The sequence below is a fragment of the Nerophis ophidion genome, linkage group LG27 (assembly GCF_033978795.1).
Source record: "Nerophis ophidion isolate RoL-2023_Sa linkage group LG27, RoL_Noph_v1.0, whole genome shotgun sequence".
Taxonomy (NCBI): domain Eukaryota; kingdom Metazoa; phylum Chordata; class Actinopteri; order Syngnathiformes; family Syngnathidae; genus Nerophis; species Nerophis ophidion.
Genome location: NC_084637.1, coordinates 11,074,215 through 11,098,081, shown reverse-complemented (window position 1 = coordinate 11,098,081; position 23,867 = coordinate 11,074,215). Strand labels below are relative to the sequence as shown.

Here is a 23,867-nt window from a genome sequence, read left to right as displayed (position 1 = left end):
TGGTCCTGATGGCACCTTCGGTTCGTGACCTTCAGCTCTCACTGGATCGGTTCGCAGCCGAGTGTTCAGCGGCTGGAATGAGGATCAGCATCTCCAATTCTGAGGCCATGGTTCTCAGCAGGAAACCAATGGTTTGTGCAGTCCAGGTAGAGAACGAGACTCTGTCCCAGGTGGAGGAGTTTAAGTATCTTGGGGTCTTGTTCACGAGTGAAGGAAAGATGGAGAAGGAAATCAGCCGGAGAATCAGAGCAGCTGGGAAAGTATTGCAGTCTCTCTGCCACACTGTTGTGACGAAACGAGAGCTGAGTCAGAAGGCAAAGCTCTCGGTCTTCTGAGCTATCTACATTCCTACTCTCACCTATGGTCATGATATGTGGGTCATGACCGAAAGAGTAAGATCGCGGATACAAGCGGCTGAAATGAGTTTTCACAGAAGGGTGTTTGGCATCTCCCTTAGAGATAGGGTGAGAAGTTCAGTCACCCGAGAGAGACTCGGAGTAGAGCCGCTGTTCCTTTGCTTGGAAAGGAACCAGCATAGGTGGTTCGGGCATCTCGTGCAGATGCCTCACGAGCGTCTCCCTAGGGAGGTCCTCGTTGCACGTCCCACTGGGAAGAGACCCCGCGGCCAAGGACCAGATGGGGGGGTTACATCTGGCCTGGGAATGCTTCGGGATCCCCCTGGAGGAAGTTGCTAATGTTGCTCTGGAGAGGGAAGTCTGGGGGTCTCTGCTGGAGCTGTTGTCCCCGCGACCTGATTCCGGATAAGCGGTTGGAGATGGATGGCGATCATATACTTAAAAAAAAAAAAAAATTGGCCGATGCTAATCAATGGCCGATCGATTGGCACATCTCCAATAGTAATATTGATTTAGCACCAATATTTACATAGTTCTTTAGCCTGGTTACTACCGTTAACTTTGGAATTAGAGCCATTATTTTTCCAAGTAGCAAATACCCATTTCCAGGTATACTCCACCAGTTCAAGAGGACAAAGATTAACATTAACTGGGATTGTAGTGTGCGTTGTAGGTACTGAGATGGGTAGGGAGAGACAGTAATTGTGCGTAATTGACATATTTGCATTTTTGCTAACATTTCTAGAAGGTTTTTAACGAGATAACATTCGTAAAATACAACTGTCTGGTGTCTCAGAGTCCCTGCGCTGATTGATTCTGCCTGCAGCTCAATCCTGGCAGTCCTGGGCCTCACCCACACTGATGTCACTGTTACCATGGCGATGTCCGCCCTCAAGGAGGGAGGGGCTGTGGTAGTCAGGAGAGGATGCTGGCGACAGAGAGTGGTCTTGACCATGTTATGGATACTAAAATAGGTCAGTGGAGCCTCCAGGCCTCTTTGTGGAAACAAATGGGAGCCAATCTATTCCAATCCATCAAGATAGATGGATCGCCGGCTGAATCTTGAGGCTGCTGGTGATGCATTGCTGGTGTGGTATTCGCTATCTTTTGAATGTTATGTGAAAATGTACTGGAGTTAAAACACATGTTGATAGAGTTTAAGAGAACAAGATTTTCAATCAATCTTAAACAGCTAGTGCTGCTTACTTCATAGGGGTGCACAATAAATATTGGACAGATAATTATATGTATGTATAAGATCATCAGATTAAAAAAAAAAAAAAAAAAAAAAAAAAATATATATATATATATATATATATATATATATATATGTATACACACATACACACACACAGACAGTGGGGCAAAAAACTAGTCAGCCACCGATTGTGCAAGTTCTCCCACTTAAAATGAAGACAGAGGTCTGTCATTGTCATCATAGGTACACGTCAACTGTGAAACACAGAATGTGAAAAAAAAATCCAGGAATTCACATTGTAGGAATTTTAAATAATTTATTTGTAAATTATGGCGGAAAATAAGTATTTGGTCAACCATGGAAGGAGGTTTTGGCTCATAATCTCACGATACATGGCCCCATTCATTCTTTACTTAACACGGATCAATCGTCCTGTCCCCTTAGCAGAAAAACAGCCCCAAAGCATGATGTTTCCACCCCAATGCTTCACAGTAGGTGTGGTGTTCTTGGGATACAACTCAGTATTCTTCTTCCTCCAAACACGAAGAGTTGAGTTTATACGAAAAGTCCTATTTTGGTTTCATCTGACCACATGACATTCTCCCAATCCTCTGCTGTATCATCCATGTATCCATTTTGGTATAAACTCAACTCGTCGTGTTTGGAGGAAGAAGAATACTGAGTTGCATCCCAAGAACACCATAACTACTGTGAAGCATGGGGGTGGAAACATCATGCTTTGGGGCTGTTTTTCTGCTAAGGGGACAGGACGATTGATCCGTGTTAAGGAAAGAATGAATAGGGCCATGTATCGTGAGATTTTGAGCCAAAACCTCCTTCCATCAGTGAGAGCTTTGAATGGTTGACCAAATACTTATTTTCCACCATAATGTACAATTAAATTCCTACAATGTGAATTCCTGGATTTCTTTTTCACATTCTGTCTCTCACAGTTGAAGTGTACCTATGATGAAAATTACAGACCTCTGTCATCATTTTAAGTGGGAGAACTTGCACAATCGGTGGCTGACTAAATACTTTTTTGCCCCACTGCTCATAATATATCCAGTTGTGGTAAAAAGTTTACATACACTTGTAAAGAACATAATGTCGTGGCTGTCTTGAGTTTCCAATAATTTCGAAAACTCTTATTTTTTGTGATGGAGTTATTGGAGCACATACTTGTTGGTCACAAAAAAAATTCATGAAGTTTGGTTCTTTTTTGAATTTATTATGGGTCTACTGAAAATGTGACCAAATCTGCTGGGTCAAAAGTATACATACAGCAATGTTAATATTTGGTTACATGTCCCTTGGCAAGTTTCACTGCAATAAGGCGCTTTTTGTAGCCATCCACAATTTTCTGGCAAGCTTTTTGTTGAATATTTGACCACTCGTCTTGACAGCATTGGTGTAGTCAAGCTAAATTTGTTGGTTTTCTGACATGGACTTGTTTCTTCAGCATTGTCAACACGTTTAAGTCAGGACTTTGGGAAGGCCATTCTAAAACCTTAATTCTAGCCTGACTTAGCCATTCCTTTACCACTTTTGACATGTGTTTGGGGGTCATTGTCCTGTAGGAACACCCAACCGTGCCCAAAACCCAACCTCTGGGCTAAAGATTTTAGGTTGTCCTAAAGAATTTGGAGGTTATCATCCTTTTTATTTGTCTCATTTACTCTCTGTAAAGCACCAGTTCCATTGTCAGCAAAACAGGCGCAGAGCATAATACTACCACCACTATGCTTGACGGTAGATATGGTGTTCGTAGGATTAAAGGCCTAACCTTTTCTCCTCCAAACATATTGCTGGGTATTGTGGCCAATCAGCTCGATATTTGTTTCATCTGACATTACATGGACAAAGATTAGACCTTCTGGAGGAAAGTTCTGTGGTCAGATGAAACAAAAAACAAGAGAGTTGGTCAAAAATTCAACCAGAAGCTTGCCAGAAGATTGTGGATGGCTACCAAAAGCGCCTCATTGCAGTGAAACTTGCCAAGGGACATGAAACCAAATATTAACATTGCTGTATTTATACTTTTGACCCAGCAGATTTGGTCACATTTCCAATAGACACATAATAAAATCATAAAAGAACAAAACTTCATGAATGTTTTTGTGACCAACAAGTATGTCCAATAACTCTATCACAAAGAAATAAGAGTTGTAGAAATTATTGGCAACTCAAGACAGCCATGACATTGTGTTCTTTACAACTTTTGACCACGACTGGATATATTATGAGCATATCCCGGCTGAACTATGGTTATCAGTTATACAAGGTATTTGAAAATAACATTATTTATTAATGCCTTTTGACATATCAGGGCTATTTAATGATGAGTTGACATGAAATTATTACTTATGGCTCCTTTAAGTGTTTCTTACACTTGACTGTCCTTAGTTTTACCCTGCTTCTAAATGTGTATTTTAACTACTGTGCAGCACTTTGTGACACTGTTGTTGTTTTTCAATTTCTGCTATAAAAATAAATAGCATTTTATTGGATTGCATAAATTGCAGTAAATCTAAACTTAAAGGCCTACTGAAACCCACTACTACCGACCACGCAGTCTGATAGTTTACACATCAATGATGAAATGTTAACATTGCAACACATGCCAATACGGCCTTTTTAGTTTACTAAATTGCAATTTTAAATTTCGCGCGAAGTATCCTGTTGAAAACGTCAGTAAGATGACGTGTGTGCGTGACGTCTCGGATTGTAGCGGACATTTTTTTCCAGCCCGATCCCAGCTATAAATAGTCTGCTTTAATCGCATAATTACACAGTATTCTGGACATCTGTGTTGCTGAATCTTTTTCAATTTGTTCAATTAATAATTGAGACGTCAAAGAAGAAAGATGTAGGTGGGAAGCGGTGTATTGCAGCTGCCTTTAGCAACACAAACACAGCCGGTGTTTCCTTGTTTACATTCCCGAAGGTGAAGCTTTACTATGGAACAGAGCGGCCAAGCGAAAATGGTTCCCAACCACATGTCAACTGGCAGTGAGAAGATTGTGGTAATAAGTCAGCTCTTACCGTAGACATGAGCGGAGCTTGCGTCGTTCCTCGTGCACTTGTCAAAAGAGGCAGTTGCGTGGCTTCCCTCAGAGACACTTGCGGTCACTACACCCGTACGACATTATAATCTCACTAAAACACTAGTAAGACAATAAGCAGATAAGGGATTTTCCAGAATTATCCTAGTAAATGTATCTAATAATATCTGAATCGCTCCCACTGCCCTGTCTTTTTTCTTCTTCTAGTCCTTCACTCTAATTATCCTCATCCACAAATCTTTCATCTTCACTCAAATTAATGGGGAAATTGTCGCTTTCTCGGTCCGAATCGCTCTTGCTGCTGGTGGCCATGATTGTAAACAATGAGAGGATGTGAGGAGCTCCACAACCTGTGACATCACGCGCACATCGTCTGCTACTTCCGGTACAGGCAAGGCTTTTTTTTATTAGCGACCAAAAGTTGCGAAGTTTATCGTCGATGTTCTCTACTAAATCCTTTCAGCAAAAATATGGCAATATCGCGAAATGATCAAGTATGACACATAGAATGGACCTGCTATCCCCGTTTAAATAACAAAATCTAATTTCAGTAGGCCTTTAAAAAAAAAAAAAGACTTAAGTTATTGGTATTGGCCCTAAGAAGCAGGAAAGTATCTATATCGGCTTTAAAAAATGCTTTGTGCATCCCAGCTTCATAAAAAAATTTTTTTACCGCTTTGATGTCATCTACTGTTTCCAACACAACTGCTTTCTTTCCACAGCCATCTTGTTACACAATGACTGATACTAACTGCTTGCATCACCGACGCCTTCACCAACACACGCCCTTTAATTGATGCCCTCAAAATGCATCTGCCATGCCAAACCCAGCCACTGTCAGGCCGGGAGAAAACACATTGTTGGCATGCTATTTATAGACAAAAAACAAATAATTTTCTTGAAGCATGGCTAAAAATATAGTCACTCACACGTGCACATGCACTTTCCTGTTGTTCAGCTAAAACAATTATATTAGGTTGAAGGCAAGGACCACTTTGTGCTGGTCATAAATATGCTTATGTTCCCTATCCATGACCCCCTCTTCCTTCCTGTCGCCACGAATGGCAGGACTAATCATCTGGTAGCTACTTAGATGTTAGTCATGGGAAAAGTGAGTGTGAAATGTCATGAGTCCAAGCAGTGCAACGTACACTGTGTGGCAGCGTGCCAGACTTCCCCCCCTTGCAGACCTTGGTTCTGACCAAAATAACTTCAATGGGACAGATTCCCAGGAGAGCCCGTACTGATGTTTATGAGCCCTGCAGACCTGTGTAAATGCTTCTTGGTCTTTTACAGAAACATGACGGGTGCATTTCCATGACAACATGTATAAGTACTGACTGGGGGTGTTCCCATGAAGATTTTATCATCCATGAATGAGATCGCTCCATACCAATACCGACCATTAAAGGGGAACATTATCACCAGACCTATGTAAGCGTCAATATATACCTTGATGTTGCAGAAAAAAAGACCATATGTTTTTTTAACCGATTTCCGGACTCTAAAAGAGAGAATTTGGCGATTTAAACGCCTTTCAATTGTTCGCCTGTCGGAGCGATGACCTTTCACCCGTGACGTCACATCGTGAAGCAACCCGCCATTTTCTCAAACACATTACACACACCGAGTCAAATCAGATCTGTTATTTTCCGTTTTTTCGACTGTTTTCCGGTACCTTGGAGACATCATGCCTCGTCGTTGTGTTGTCGGAGGGTGTAACAACACGATCAGGGACGGATTCAAGTTGCAACAGTGGTCAAAAGATGCGAAAGTCACTCGTTTGTTCTGCACACTTTACCGACGACAGCTATGCTACGACTGAGATGGCAAGAATGTGTGGATATCCTGCGACACTCAAAGCAGATGCATTTCCAACAATAAAGTCAACGAAATCACAAAGGTGATTTTTGTTGATGTTATTGACTTATGTGGAGTGTGCTAATCAGACATATTTGGTCACGGCATGACTGAAAGCTAATCGATGCTAATATGCTATTTGGCTAGCTGTATGTACATATTGTATCATTATGCTTCATTTGTAGCTATATTTGCATCCAGCCCTTCCCTCCACCCACATTTAATGCCAAACAAACACATACCAATCGTTGGTTAGAAGGCGATCGCCAAATTCGTCCGCGTTTCCTCCCGTGCCGCTGTCTGTCTTGATATGGCTTAAAAGCTTCTGTTTCTTCTTTAATTTCGTTTTTTGTACCTGCCTCCACACTCTAACCATCCATCCATTTTCTACCGCTTATTCCCTTTTAGGGGTCGCGGGGGGCGCTGGCGCCTATCTCAGCTACAATCGGGCGGAAGGCGGGGTACACCCTGGACAAGTCGCCACCTCATCGCAGGGCCAACACAGATAGACAGACAACATTCACACTCACATTCACACTCTAACCATCCGTTTCAATACATGCGTAATCGGTTCAAACTGCTTCCACAGTGGAGTGTTTTAAGTCTTGTCTTAAGACCCACTTTTATTCTTTAGCTTTTAACACTACGTGAGTTGTGTGGTCCTCTGTTGTCCTATGTGTTTTTTTATACACTTCGATTTCTATTTTACTGTTTTAATTTATTTTACCCTTTAAAATTGTTTTTAAATCATATTTGTTTTGATATCGTTTTTTTTTTATATTGGTTTTATATTTATTTAATTTTTGTTTTTATTCAGTCATTGGTGGAGCATAATATTGTTTTTTTAATATTGGTTTTAACATGGCTGTGCAGCACTTTGGAAACGTTATTGTTGTTTAAATGTGCTATATAAATAAAGTGGATTGGATTGGATTGTTGAATCGCTTACGGCGCTGAAATCCGAGTCTGAATCCAAGCTACTATGCTATACCTTTCTGTGCTATCCGCCATGTTTGTTTCTGGTGGCTTAACGCAGTGACGTCACATGACAATAGACGGGTGGATATAGCGATGGTGTAAATCAGGCACTTTGAAGCCGTTTTTCGGGATATTGCGTAAATCAGGCACTTTGAAGCCGTTTTTCGGGTTATTGCGTGATGGGTAAAATTTTGAGAAAAACTTCGAAAAATAAAATAAGCCACTGGGAACTGATTTTTATTGGTTTTAACCATTCAGAAATTGTGATAATGTTCCCCTTTAACTGTGAAAACCAGTGGTGGTCAATCAAGCGGGCAAACTATCCGACTACAAAAGAGGCTTAAATCCTCATGCAAAAAGCAGATACAAGGGGAAAAAAAAAATCGAACTATGCAATGGAATAGATCCCTATACGTCAGACCGTGGCAAATTAAGGTCTGGGGGCCACATGCGGCCTGTTAGGCTTTTCAGTCTGGCCCGCCGGACATTCCCAAATAATTATTTTAAATCTTTAAAATGAAAAGTGTAGCCGTCATTATGATGCGCAGTGATGTTTTCAAATTTACGTAGTCCTGAACTATAAAAAGTATTTCAATGGTTGGAATCTGCTGTTTTGCATGATATATTAGTTACTATGGTAATTTAAGTCACAGCAGCTCAGAGGAGGTACCAAGCAGTGTGGGTGTGGAGACCTGACGTGCTGTCAGGGGAGGCAAGTGAGGCAGTGCCTCACTTGCCAACAGGTGGCTTAACCATGAGATGTTCCAAAATGAAGTAATAAAATAAAATAATTTTTAATATTTCTCTTTTGGTTTATGCTTTCTATGTGATTTTGGCGTGGTTCCTGTTAATATTTGCTTACTTTCTGCTGCGACTTGGTCTCATATGCACTCCTTAAACTTTACTAAGCACTTATTTCTTGGCGTACCGAGAGAGACAAGCGGTAAGAAAATGGCTTGATGGATGTATAGATGTTTGAAGCTAGTTTAGCTGTTAGCTTACCTATTAGCATTCTTGCTCCTGGCTTGCTCTCTGTGTGTAACATGTTCAACCTCGTCCTCCGGTGACATTCCGACTAGATAATGATACTTAAGGTACTAATAAATGCAGTTTATTTGCCGTCATGGAGGTGGTTACCGTATTTTCGACCTATAAACGCAACTTTTTTCTCAAGCGGCTTGTAAAGAGCTGGGTTAATCTGTGGATTTTTTTTGCTAATGGCTAAATTATGGAATAAGATAAGGAATCAAACTAAAATGATCCACATCAGTGCTTCCCCCAGAAAATTTGTTAGTTAAGGTGGTGTCTCTACAGGGGGAAGAAGGGGGTGTCGCCCGGGACAGGCGGTCGGACAGGGAACGGACTGTGGTGAAGTAGGCCGGCTTCGTCGCTTGAAGAAGCCTACAATTTTTGGTTGAGTTTTCAGCTCCATATGCTGAATGGCAACATACGATATATATCTCAATATTTTTTACATAAAGTAAAAACAAAACAGAAAACAGTCCTAGTTACCTGAGATACTAGGATGGTTCTGTGGGTGAGACAATGCTGGGTGCTGCAGAAGAGACGCACTGACAAAGGCAGAGGCAGTACGAAGCCGAGCAGCTTGTTAAGACTTTAGATTAGCACCAAATGATAGTATAAACATATCAAATAAAGTCAAATACAAATAAGGCAACAGGAGAAGTATCCTACACTTCTCTTTTGTAAAGTAAATCTGAACAACTGATACGGGCATCTACATCAATTATATGATTTGCTTGGAAAGCTGGACAGGACAAAAATATTTTTTTTTTTTTTTAAGGCGGCCGCCTTAACAACAAAGCGCTGCGGAAAACCCTGCACTTTAAGAAACTGATCAAAGTCAAAGTGTTTACCAAGTAAAAAGAAGACAAATCCTGATAAACATCTCGAACCTTATCGAAAACTGAGAAAACCGTATTCATTTAATAAAGGATTAAAACATGCATTGATTACTTTTCTGTTTTGTTACAGAAACAATTAAGGTATATAAATAAACATTTACAAAATATTTTTTATATACTGGCTTATAGTCCGGTGCGGCTAATATACGAAAACATATTTTTTTCCTCTAAAATTTAGTGGGTGCGATTTTGGCACTCAGTATCTAGGGTTGGAAATTAGGGTTTAAATTACGAAAATGATTCCACAGCGTGGCCACCGCTGCTGCTCACTGCTCACCTCACCTCCCGGGGGGTGGAACAAGGGGATGAGTAAAATGCAGAGGATCATTTTACCACATCTAGTGTGTGTGTGTGTGACTATCAGTGGTACTTTAACTTTACAGGCCGGTGCGGCTTACACTCTGGAAATTATGGTATTATTAATCTTAGGGAGCGGCTCCACACTGTGTATGGCGACACAATTAGCTGCTAGAAGCTTGGGCATACTTGCCAACCTTGAGACCTCCGAATACCGAGAATTCACTGAAATTCAAGTATTTCATATATATATATATATATATATATATATATATATATATATATGTATATATATATATATATATATATATATATATATGTATATATATATATATATATTTAGACATATACACACACACAAAACAAAAAAACCTCTCTACTCATTGTTGTATTTGAAAGTGCAATGCTTTGCAGCCAGTAGCACAGCCTTTGAAGGAGCATAGGTATGGGCAGCATTTGTGACATTTAATTTGCAGGAACGGAGTGAGTTTAGGGTTGAATTGTCCATCCTGGTTTTATTCTCTGTCACTATCTTTTTTTGGACATTACTACTTGCCGTGGTTTTGAAGCAATGCATGATAGGATTCGGATATTGTGTGTCAGTGTATTACTGTGCTGGCTGGAATAAACACAGGCTGAGAAAGCTCCGTGCCTGCCTACTTTATGGGTTATGATAAACCTACGGATAACGGAGACATTTAAAATGGCTGTCCTCACTCTGGAAATTGGGACACATTCGGGAGAATGGTTGTCCCAGGAGATTTTCGGGAGAGGCACTGTAATTCGGGAGGGTTGGCAAGTATGAGCTTGGGACTAAAACAAATACAGTGTCAGCCAGAGAGGATTTGTGATTGTCATTGAAAGGCATTAACGGCCTTCTGAAATGAGATTTTCTTATTTAAACGGGGATAGCAGGTCCATTCTATGTGTCATACTTGATCATTTCGCGATATTGCCATATTTTTGCTGAAAGGATTTAGTAGAGAGCTTCACGGTGGCAGAGGAGTTAGCGCGTCCGCCTCACAATACGAAGGTCCTACAGTCCTGGGTTCAAATCCAGGCTCGGGATCTTTCTGTGTGGAGTTTGCATGTTCTCCCCGTGAATGCGTGGGTTCCCTCCGGGTACTCCGGCTTCCTCCCACTTCCAAAGACATGCACCTGGGGATAGGTTGATTGGGAACACTAAATTGGCCCTAGTGTGTGAATGTGAGTGTGAATGTTGTCTGTCTATCTGTGTTGGCCCTGCGATGAGGTGGCGACTTGTCCAGGGTGTACCCCGCCTTCCGCCCGATTGTAGATGAGATAGGCGCCAGCGCCCCCCGCGTCCCCAAAAGGGAATAAGCGGTAGAAATGGATGGATTTAGTAGAGAACATCCATAATAAAGTTTGCAACTTTCGGTCGCTAACAGAAAAGCCCTGCCTTTACCGGAAGTTGCAGACGATGACATCACCCGTTGATGGCTCCTCACATCTTCACATTGTTTTTAATGGGAGCCTCCAACAAAAAGAGCTATTCGGACAGAGAAAACGACAATTTCCCCATTAATTTGAGCGAGGATGAGAGATTCGTGTTTGAGGATATTGATAGCGATGGACTAGAAAAAAAAATAATAATAATAAAAATTAAGTTAAAAAAAAAAACGTGATTGCATTGGGATGGATTCAGATGTTTTTAGACACATTTACTAGGATAATTCTGGGAAATCCCTAATCTTTCTATTGTGTTGCTAGTGTTTTAGTGAGTTTAACAGTACCTGATAGTCGGAGGTGTGTGTCCACGGGTGTCTTGACGCCAATGTCTCAGGGAAGTCGACGGCAGCTTTATGGACGGCACAAGCTCAGCTGATCTCCGGTAAGAAGCGACTTTTTACCACAAATTTCTCACCGAAACCTGCTTGTTGACATTCGGTCGGCATTCATGTTCGTTTGACATCTGTGATCCATAGTAAAGTTTCACCTCCGGGAATTTTAAACAAGGAATTACCGTGTGTTTGTGTGGCTAAAGGCTAAAGCTTCCCAACTCCATCTTTCTACTGTGAGTTCTCCAATAATAATTGAACCAATTGCAAAAGATTCAGCAACACAGATGTCCAAAATACTGTGTAATTATGCCGTTAAAGCAGAAGACTTTTAGCTGTGTGTGTGTGCAGCGCTCATATTTCCTAACAGCCCGTGACGTCACGCGTACACGTCATCATTACGCGACGTTTTCAAGAAGAAACTCCCAGGAAATTTAAAATTGCAATTTAGTAAACTAAAAAGGCCGTATTGGCATGTGTTGCAATGTTAATATTTCATCATTGATATATAAACTATCAGACTGCGTGGTGGGTAGTAGTGGGTTTCAGTAGGCCTTTAATGGTGATCACATACGTTTTCACAAAAATCATCCAATACTGATCGGTTTCCGATCAATCAACACATCTCTCTTACTGACCCAAGAAGCAGGGTATGTGCAAAAATGTTATGGATTTATCCAGCATCTTTCTAGACACTCTTAAGAGTTTTACAGTTAGAGCCTCCAGTCACACATGATGATGATAAGCTACAGCTGTAGCCATATTTGCCCTGCAGTAGACTGACGCAAACATGGCTGCTAATTCTCCGACCACTACAAAACATTCATTCACATTTACACAACCACAGTGACTGGGACGGGGCACTTGCTCTCTCTCTTGAGCCACTCCTGCTCCACATTGACACCAACTCACTTATTATAACCACTAATAAAAAAAACTCCTCGACTCAGTGGGAACTTATTTTGTTGATTAAAGTGTGCTTACCAAACTAGAAGAGCTGTTAGCACTGATGGCGTTGGAGGGTCTGCTTGAGGTCGCACTAAGAGCGGGATGGAAAGAAGAGAGAATGCATGTTAGCAAAACTGCAGGCATAGTTGCAATCTAATGAACAAAATGTATACAGTGGTACCATTGTTCTTGTATGCCCCGTTTTTCGCATGATTGGATCGGATTTGATCGAAATGTTTGCCCCGGTTTTTATATACTGTCACACGGCCAAACTAGTCCGCCTGCCTGCATATCATTGACAAAGAATCCCATATGTCAGTGGCTCAGTCTCTGCTTTTCTATGTACAACTTGTAGAGAACCAACCATGGGCCAAATAAAGTTGTGAATGGCAGTACAGTATACTGCTGTGCTGTTTCACGCATGTGTGATTGCATCAGTTTATGTTAAAGATATGTGTGTGTTTGTGTGTCCTAGGATAGAAACCCCAGCACTTAAATACAATTGGTCATAAACACTATGGATGTCAAGAAAGAACAATTGTTCTTCAATAAAATGTAAAAGTGATTTGAAATATTTTTTTTACCCATTTTATGTCATTTGTATGTATTTCACATTGTTTTCTTCATGTAAAACCAGCGTTTCCCACAGCGCTTTGTTGTTAAGGCTAAAGTCTTAACCAAAAAAAATAAAATAAAATGTCTTAACAAGCTGCTCTGCTTAGTTCTGTGTCTGCCTCTATCAGTATGTCTCCGACTCCAGCACCCAGCATTGTCCCACCCACAGAACCATCTGATTGGTTACACGCAGAGCGGTAACAGCCAATCAGCAGTGCGTATTCAGAGCGCATGTAATGTGGAGCGAGGAGAAAGGTGTTTTAAGCAGGTAAGGCAACGGACTCTCCCCAAATGATAACAAGTCAATTACTAGTAACATCACTATGAGCCCGTTGACGTTCTAGAAACAAGCGGCAGCTCAGCTCGCTCGCAGTCCTTGAGGTGAAGGCTAATTAGCTAGTAGCTTAACATTAGCTCACTGTGTGATGTGTGTGTGTGTGTGCCCGTGTGTTACGGACAGCAAAGCCCTGTGTCTGAGAGAAAGACAAGCAATATTGACTTACACTTAAAAACTAAGTTATTTCACTTAACTTTTTTCTGTGTTGATTGAGCTGTGTTGAAGCAGCAAAAAAGGACACGATGTTAAATGAAGAGTTTCTGTCTCTGATAGTTGATATAGTAATGTAACTGCATCATAAAGCCTACATTAACTCCATGGTGTTCAGGGATGAATGGTCTCTCCTATTGCTATTGTACTATTTTTCCAGCTATAGTTACATGAATCATTAGTAATGTTATTAGTAAGTCACCACCTTAACTAACACATTTTCTCGAGGAAACACTGCAAACTATATTCGTTATCTATAAAATGTGCTTTGCGGTAATATTTTTGGGTGGGATTTTCATTGCTTCCTATGGGAAAAAAATGCTTTAGTTTTTTGTACGATTCTGTCCTTTTGGAAAAGACTACTAACAAAAATAAAGGTTTGACTTTACATTATTTGTATGTCTTTGTTTATTTCTTTCTATTTTCTGCTGTAATTGTGACTAACAAAAAAACGTCAGTTGAACATTAGGTATGCATTTGTCTTTCTCGGCAGGGGTGTCCCGTCACTTCTGATACAATGTAACATCGGACATTAGAGTATTGAGTATTGGCCCAAACCGATATTGATCCGATACGATATGAATACAATACAATTTTATTTAAATCCTGTAAAAAAAAAAAAAATACAGCACAATAAACACCCACAAATGCACTTAAACAGCACAAATCAAACATACTTTTATTATTTTGTGGGTTGGAATTTTAAAGAAGGCTTAATCATGTAAAATTACTCAAACAGAGAACAATGGTAGGTATGAACAACCTTGTATTATTAACGTTGTGGAAGGGACTCCAGTATGCTGCCTTTAAGTTGAAGCGGATGGTAGTTTTTTGGCCACACCTCGTTGCCATGATCGTTTTTCATGACAGTAAACTGAATAATGTTAAATTATTACTGGATATTTTCTTGTAACCTTCCGCCTTGGAGACTTTGTATCTTTTAAGTAACATTAAACTATAATTATTTGATACTTATATCAAAAATGTTGTGTTTTAAACAATTTAGGACCCTAATTACATGCAGTTGTGGTCTAAAGTTTACATACACTTGTAAAGAAGATAATGTCATGGCTGTCCTGGGTTTCTAAAAATTTCTACGATTATTTTGTATGATAGAGTGATTGGAGCACATACTTGTTTGTCACAAAAAACATTAATGAAGTTTGGTTATTTTATGAATTTATTGTGGGTCTACTGAAAATGTAATCAAATCTGCTGGGTCAAAAGTATACATACAGCAATGTTAATATTTGGTTACATGTCCCTTGGCAAGTTTCACCGCAATAAGGCGATTTTGGTAGCCATCCACAAGCTACTGGCTGAAATGTTAAACCACTCCTCTTGACAAAATTGGTGCAGTTCAGCGAAATGTGTTGGTTTTCTGATATTGACTTGTTTCTTCAGCATTGTCCACACGTTTAAGTCAGGACTTTAGTAAGGCCAATCTTAAACCTTAATTCTAGCCTGATTTAGCCATTCCTTTAACACTTTTGTTTGGGGAACACCCAACCGCACCCAAGACCCAACCTCCGGGCTGATGATTTTAGGTTGCCCTGAAGAATTTGGAGGTAATCCTCCGTTTTCATTGTCCCATTTACTCTCTGTAACGCACCAGTTCCATTAGCAGCAAAGCAGGTCAATATCATAATACTACCACCACCATGCTTGACGGTAGGTGTGGTGTTCCTGGGATTTTCTCCTCCAAACATATTTCTGGGTATTGGGGCCAAACAGCTCACTTTTTGTTTCAAAAATTGAGCGGTAAACTTTTGACCACGACTATATGTACAGTGGGGCAAAAAAGTATTTAGTCAGCCACTGATTGTGCAAGTTCTCCCACTTAAAATAATGACAGGTCTGTAATTTCCATCATAGGTACACTTCAACTGTGAGAGACAGAATGTGAAAAAAACAAAAACAATAATTCACATTGTGTGAATTTTAAAATAATTTATTTGTAAATTATGGTGGAAAATAAGTATTTGGTCACTTCAAACAAGGAAGATCTCTGGCTCTCACAGATTTGTAACTTCTTCTTTAAGAAGCTCTTCTGTCTTCCACTCATTACCTGTATTAATGGCCCTTGTTTGAACTCGTTATCTGTATAAAAGACACCTCTCCATAGCCTCAAACAGTCAGACTCCAAACTCCACTATGTCCAAGACCAAAGAGCTGTCGAAGGACACCAGGAAAATAATTGTGGGACTGCACCAGACTGGGAAGAGTAAATCTACAATAGGCAAGCAGCTTGGTGTGAAAAAATCAACTGTGGGAGCAATTATCAGAAAATGGAAGACATACAAGACGACTGATAATCTCCCTCGATCTGGAGCTCCACGCAAGATCTCATCCTGTGGGGTCAAAATGATCATGAGAATGGTGAGCAAAAATCCCAGAACCACACAGGGGGACCTGGTGAATGACCTGCAGAGAGCCCGGACCAAAGTAACAGAGGTTACCATCAGTAACACACTACGCCGACAGGGAGCCAAATCCTGCAGTGCCAGACGTGTCTCCCTGCTTAAAACAGTGCATGTCCAGGCCCGTCTGAAGTTTGCCAGAGAGCACATGGGAGGATGTCATGTGGTCAGATGAAACCAAAATAGAACTTTTTGGTATAAATTCAACTCGTCGTGTTTGGAGGAAGAAGAATACTGAGTTGCATCCCAAGAACACCACACCTACTGTGAAGCATGGGGGTGGAAACATCATGCTTTGGGGCCTTTTTTTCCTGCTAAGGGGACTGGACAATTGATCCGTATTAAGGAAAGAATGAATGGGGCCATGTATCGTGAGATTTCGAGCCAACACCTCCTTCCATCAGTGAGAGCTTTGAATGGTTGACCAAATACTTATTTTCCACCATAATTTACAAATAAATTCTTTAAAATTCCTACAATGTGAATTCCTGGATTTTTTTTTCACATTCTGTCTCTCACAGTTGAAGTGTACCTATGATGAAAATTACAGACCTCTGTCATCATTTTAAGTGGGAGAACTTGCACAATCGGTGGCTAACTAAATACTTTTTTGCCCCACTGTATATTCTTACTTGGAAAATGTTTAAAGAGAAGGCGTGATGCTAATTTCTAAAGATTTGTCAGCAAATGGACAATCGGGTCACTTGTCTAAAGATTACTTTCAAAGCTTATCGATCACACTGAGGCACAGATAAACACTGGTGGACAGCAGGGATTAAAATGACAAAAACAAGCCTCATTTTGTAAGCCTTGATCACTCTCCCTGCCAACTGTGCAGAATCCACTTGTGAGTTGTTTTGATATTTGCAAAGTTCTTAAAACAGCCCATGATTTAAAGCTTAGGACACACTTGCACGTTCTTTAGGGACTTTCTTAGGGATGTCCTGCAAGGATGTCTGTCAGAAAAGGGAAAGGACTGCTCATGCATCTTTGGCAAATGAGAAAATGAGGTCAAACAGGAAGTAATACTTCACCCAAATGACAGTCATTGACTCTTGCTTGCTATGAAATCCATTATAACAGACTAATGATCTTTTTTTAGGAACTTGTAATCTCTAAACCGAAGACTTGTTGTCTGATACTGATAACATGCATAGGCAGCTCTGCAGTAACTCCAAAGCACATCTTTTAAGTTTTCTCGTCATGCTGGAGGGTTTGAAAGTGCACGACGACGAGGTTAAACAAACACGCACTTCCTCTCCGGTCCCTGGGAAGGAAGAACGCTCTCCATCTCGACATCAGTTTTGACCTCCTGTAGGAGCCGAGGGCCAGAGAAGCAGCGTGAGGAGACGTAGGGGGGCGGAAAGTGGGGATCTGACCTAATCCGCAGATTTGACTTCATCATCTGAGACGCAGGAAATGAATCTGAGCAGCTTGATAAACCTCGCCTGCCAACAGGCAGAAGCAGTCTGTGTGCTGCGAGCAGATATTTTAATTTGTGCACTGCTCCAAATCCTGATTTAAAACCAAACATATGTGTGATGATATCAAATCATTCTAGTAAAAACACTGCACAGTATTAATGTGACGGCATCTTTGGAAAGGCAGACGCGTTTTAGGCATCGCTTTCTCCGCCCAATCACGCCTTTCTCTCAGAGTTGTACCCGTCAGACTGCTTTAGAAGCCATCAATCATCACCGGCTGACACACACCTGAGGATTTTCAGATTAAGTTGAGGGTGAAATTGCCCAGACGCACCTTTGCGCCTCAGCATTTACGTTAACCATTAATTATTCAAACAAAGGCGCTTCCTCTTTTCTTGCTCTGGATTTTGGCTTGGTGACTATCTCTGCTGTGTAAACAGTCAACATTTGCCTTGATGCAGGAGTGAGAGCTCATGTTTCAATGCAATTCAAATAAAAGCTGCCGGTGTCTTAAAGGGGAACATTATCACCAGACCTATGTAAGCGTCAATATATACCATGATGTTGCAGAAAGAAGACCATATGTTCACTCTAAAAGGGTGAATTTTGCGATTTAAACGCCTTTCAATTGTTCGCTGTCGGAGCAATGACCTTTCACCCGTGACGTTACAACATGAAGCGCTCTGCCATTTTCTCAATCTTATTACACGCACCATGTCAAATCAGCTGTTATTTTCCGTTTTAGCAACTGTTTTCCGTACCTTGGAGACATCATGCCTCGTCGGTGTGTTGTTGGAGGGTGTGACAACACGATCAGGGATGGATTCAAGTTGAATCACGTGGAGTGTGCATCGATTAGCACGGCATGCCAATCGAGGCTAACATGCTATTTAGGCTAGCTGTATGTACATATTGCATCGTTATGCCTCATTTGTAGCTATATTTGCATCCAGCCTTTCCCTCCAAAAACATTTAATGCCAAACAAACACATACCCATCGACAAATTCAAGTTGCAACAGTGTCAAAAGATGCGAAAGTTCCTCGTTTGTTCTGCACATTTTACCGACGATAGCGATGCTACGACAGAGACGTGTGGATATCCTGCGACACTCAAAGCAGATGCATTTCCAACGATAAAGTCAACAAAATCACAAGGGTGAGTTTTGTTGATGTTATTGACCCAAGACTGCCAGCTAATCGATGCTAACATGCTATTTAGGCTAGCAGTATGTACATTTGTAGCTATATTTGCATCCAGCCTTTCCCTCCACCCACATTTAATGCCAAACAAACACTTACCAATAGACATATTTAAGTTGCTCCAGTGGTCAAAAGATGCAATCGTTGTTTAGAAGGCGATCGCTGAATAGCTTCAATAGCTATAGTTATAGCTATTGAACGAATAGCTTCAATAGCTATTCACTCAATAGCTTCAGTTTCTTCTTCAATTTCGTTTTCGCTATCTGCCTCCACACTCCAACCATCCGTTTCAATACATGCGTAATCTGTTGAATCGCTTAAGCCGCTGAAATCCGAGTCTGAATCCGAGCTAATGTCGCTATATCTTTCTGTTCTATCCGCCATGTTTGTTTGTATTGGCGTCACGCAGTGACGTCACAGGAAAATGGAAAATCACAGGAAAATCAGGCACTTTTAGCCTTTTTTGGGATATTCCATGATGGGTAAAATTTAGAAAAAAACTTTGAAAAATAAAAAAAGCCACTGGGAACTGATTTGTATTGGTTTTAACCCTTCTGAAATTGTGATAATGTTCCCCTTTAAAAGATAATTAATCTGTTCCTTTGGGATAGGCAATATAGACTACAAGCTATAACGCAATATAAAGTATATTGCTGCCTCCTGTGATAATGATATACACTATATTGCCAAAAATATTTGGCCACCTGCCTTAACTCACAAATGAACTTGAAGTGCCATCCCTTTCCTAACCCACAGGGTTCAATATGATGTTGGTCCACATTTTGCAGCTATTACACCTTCAACTCTTCAGGGAAGGCTGTCCACAAGGTTGTGGAGTGTGTGTTTGTGGGAATTTTCGACCATTCTTCCAAACGCGCATTGGTGAGGTCACACACTGATGTTGGTCGAGAAGGCCTGGCTCTCAGTCCCAATTCTAGTTCATTCTAAAGGTGTTCTATCGAGTTCAGGTCAGGACTCTGTGCAGGCCAGTCAAGTTCATCCACACCAGACTTTGTCATCCATGTCTTTATGCACCTTGCTTTGTGCACTGATGCATAGTCAAGTTGGCAGAAGAAAGGGCCCGCTCCAAACTGTTCCCACAAGGTTGGGAGCATGGAATTGTCCAAAATGTTTTGGTATCCTGGAGCATTCAAAGTTCCTTTCACTGGAACCGAGGGGCCAAGCCCAACTCCTGAAGAACAACCCCACACCTTAATTCCTCCTCCACCAAATTCCATACTTGCAGTCCAAAATGTACCGTTCTCCTGGCAACCTCCAAACCCAGACTGGTCCATCAGATTGCCAGATGGAAAAGCGCAATTCATTACTCCAGAAAACGCATCTCCAATGCTCTAGAGTCCAGTGGCGAGGTGCTTTACACCACTGCATCCGACACTTTGCATTGGACTTGGTGATGTATGGCTAAGATTCAGCTGGTCGGCCATGGAAACCCATTCCATGAAGCTCTCTGCGTACTGTACGTGGGCTAATTGGAAGGTCCCATGAAATTTGGAGCTCTGTAGCAACTGACTGTGCAGAAAGTCTTAGCACTATGCGCTTAAGCATCCGCTGACCCCTCTCTGTCAGTTTATGTGGCCTACCACTTGGTGGCTGAGTTGCTGTTGTTCCCAAACTCTTCCATTTTCTGATAATAAAGCCGACAGTTAACTTTGGAATATTTAAGAGCGAGGAAATTTCACGACTGGATTTGTTGCACAGGTGGCATCCTATGACCGTTCCACGCTGGATATCACTGAGCGGCCCATTCTTTCACAAATGTTTGTAGAAACAGTCTCCAAGCCGAAATGCTTGATTTTATACACCTGTGGCTGGGCCAAGTGATTAGGACACCTGATTCTGATTATTTGGATGGGTGGTCAAATGATTTTGGTGATATAGTGTATATGTGCGGAAAGCCAATAAACTGATATGGAAGGTCTTTCCCTTTCAAAATATGCAAGCCTCCAACACCTGCATTCAACTTTACAATGCAAATATCCTCGTGACTGACAGCAAAAAGCAGCAATGTTGACACCAAAACAACATCCCTCCCTGCTGCGGGCCTCACTCAGTGACAGTCACGCTTGATTCACCGTCACCCGCGCTGAGAACCCACCAGCAATCGGCTGCTACCCGCCAAGGGCCCGCATGCCATCCCCGACCTCTCACGACGTCACTCCGGTCGCACAAAGCAAAGCAAGACAATTCAGTAGACCAGCTTTGCTGTTGGCCAGGTCTCGAGGAGATGCACGAACAGAAAAGTATTGGGCCACAACAGAAAGTGGAAAAAGGAAGACTATGGAGTTTTGTCTCTCCTTTGCGGCGTCAGCGTCCGCAATTCTGGGTAGAGTTTCCACAAGACTTAGATTGTTTATTCAGAAGAACTTCTCTGAGGTCAGGTCACTGGCTTAAAATCTGTGTTGTACTTCATTCCAAACCCTAATGATTCATGTTGTGCTTTGTTTTGTATTCACAGCGTTGAATAGGTTCTAGACCAGGGGTCAGGAACCTTTTTGGCTGGGAGAGCCATGAAAGCCAAATATTTTAAAATGTATTTCCGTGAGAGCCATATAATACTTTTTAGACCAACATTTTTAAAGTATGATAAGTCTCTCATTCTTTTTGATAAGATGTTTATTCTGAAGCTAACCAATAATAAATAAAACACTTCTTACCATTAATGCGACTTCTTGAACAGGTGCGGTAGAAATCCGTTGGATGGATTAAAATGCATGAGAATGTTTTACAGTTTGAATGTTATTTTTAACACTGTGATTATGTTAGAATAAATATGTATATATTATCACACAACGTTTATGCTTAAGGGCCATAATTATTGTCAATTGTGCTGAATTGGTATTTTTCTTTCTGTGCAAAGCTGGCAATCCAAAAGATTGCAAGCCTGTCTGGTATCAGTGGCTGTGTCCAGGAATGGCCTGCTGCCGCAGACAGAGCAGAGACAAGGTGATATCACCAGCGTCAACACATTTGCATTTTTGTATAATCATATATTGTGTCTAACTGGAGTTGTCGAGATTACCCCCTTCCTTCAGCGACAGCTTCAGTGATGTAAAAAGGGACCTCCCAAATAAATAGAGGAAACATGCGGGCTGGACTTTTAGAACGTAGTTTGGATCTGTAACATGGATACAGCCCAAAACACGTGTCTCCCCATTGAGCCAAATTGAACTCTGTATCTGCATGATTCCTTGCTTCTCGTCTGTTTAATAGAGGTCATCAGTGTTTGAATCTGACAGATTACCAGCGGATATATTCATTTCTTATCGAGTTAAACAATGTCAACTAAGATTTACCTGAGAGCCAGATGCAGTTATCAAAAGAGCCACAGGTTCCCTACCCCTGTTCTAGACTCTCGCGACTCCGAAAGGGACAAGCGGTAGAAAGTTGATGGATGGATGGATGCTTTCTTCCCATGTTTGAGCTACCAGCACATAGCATAGCAATGAGGGCCACCTGGACGGGATGAATAGGAAGGCGGGTGGGGATCTGCAGAGATACTGCAGAGGGCCTTAAAATGCTTGGTTAATTACACTTTAAAAAAAATGTACATTAACCCTGCAAATTCATCCAGAAATTTAAACGTCTTGGAATAACTATCAATATTTATCCAACCAGTGGCGATTGTACTGAGACTGCAAAGGAAGCTCTGCTTAAATGTAAAAAAATATATAAGTGGTCAAATAAGTACTTTTGTATTTGCATTTCGTTTTTATATCTGAATATTTTTAGGCCATATCACGATACACAGCTCGATATTGTGCCTTAGCCTTCAATGAACACTTGATGCATATAATCACAGCAGTACGATGATTCTATGTGTCTACATTAAAACATTCTTCTTCATACTACATGAATATATGCTCATTTTAAACTTTCATGCAGAGAGGGAAATCACAACTAAGTCAATTGACCCAAACTGTAGTTATTAAACAGTTATTAAGCAGTGACACAAACATTCATGTCATTTCAAAACAGAAAGTGCAAGATTGTCAGAGACATTTTAAAACAACCTATTAGTGCACTTTTGTGCATGATGTCACTAAGATGACATATCAAAACAACACTAATTTAAAGTGCAGTTTTTGTACAGAACGCCACTAAAATAGTTTAAAACAAATAAAGTGCACTTTTGTGCATGATGTCACACAAGATATTTCAATAACTGTCAAATAAAAATGAGCTGTATAACAGGAAATCAAATCGCTGCATGGTAGGTTACTGCGGACGTTATCTCCATATCTTTTTGACAATTTTTTTCATACGGTGTTTATGTGGAAATGGTTGCCTCGGCATTTTGTCGATGGGGCACTGAATGGAGATGTTGACATGCGGAGTATGCACTCTTCATTGTCTAGCAGGTGACTTTTCAAATGATGCTACATATTAGCAGCAATGCTACCTTTCGTAACAACACTTTTGCCCCGCATTTGATAAATTACGGTTGTCTATTAGACATATTCCCACTTGAAGCCAAACCACCGCCAGATGATGGACCTTCTTGGGAATTAATTCTTCCTTCATTTGTTACCAGATTCGCCCCTTCTTTCTCTTGTATTACCACTAGCACCACAGCTAATGTTACCCATGCTGCTACCTCTCTGCTCCGTAAGGGCGTATACGTATGTGACGTATGTAAGAAGGGGCGCTTGCTGTCTGTGAGGAGAGACAAGAAAGAGTGAGCCTGTAGTGTAATGCCAGCAACTAAAGCAACTGCGTGAGAACGTATACTCGAATATCACGATATAGTCATTTTCTATATCGCACACAGACAAGCCCGAGTTTAAGTGACGTTTTCTTTGTAGAGCTAGCAATTAGCTCTCTAACTGGCCTCCAATAATCACTGCTGCTAACCATTTGGGCACTAGTTGTCAGCTAGCGATTAGAGCGCCAGTTGCCAGGTAGCGAGTAGCGGACTAGTTGCCAGCTAGCTATTAGCAGCGTTATACTGTATTATTTGAAATGATTTAATATTGTTCAATAACAAGGTAAGGTACCTTTAGAAATAGTTTATTTAAAACACAATTTAAAACTGGATATATTAGTAGGGGGTCCCCGCTCCATCCCTCTATCATTTTGGGGGTCCTTGGTCGAGAAAATGTTAAAGAGGAACTGCACTTTTTGGGGAACTTTGACTATCGTTCAAAATCATTTTGAAAAACATGTCTTTTTTTATGCATTCTGAATATCAAATAATTGTAAATAAATTTCAGCTT

General features: G+C 40.9%; 1 protein-coding gene across 1 annotated transcript in view; it reads right to left on the bottom strand.

The window, feature by feature from the left end:
- LOC133544544 (microtubule-associated protein 2-like) overlaps window positions 1-23,867 on the bottom strand; it is a 145,108-nt gene that overhangs the window by 60,172 nt on the left and 61,069 nt on the right. Inside the window, exon 4 of the mRNA XM_061890001.1 lies at window positions 12,463-12,517. The gene's annotated coding sequence lies outside the window, so the exon portion shown is untranslated. The remainder of the gene's footprint in view (window positions 1-12,462; window positions 12,518-23,867) is intronic.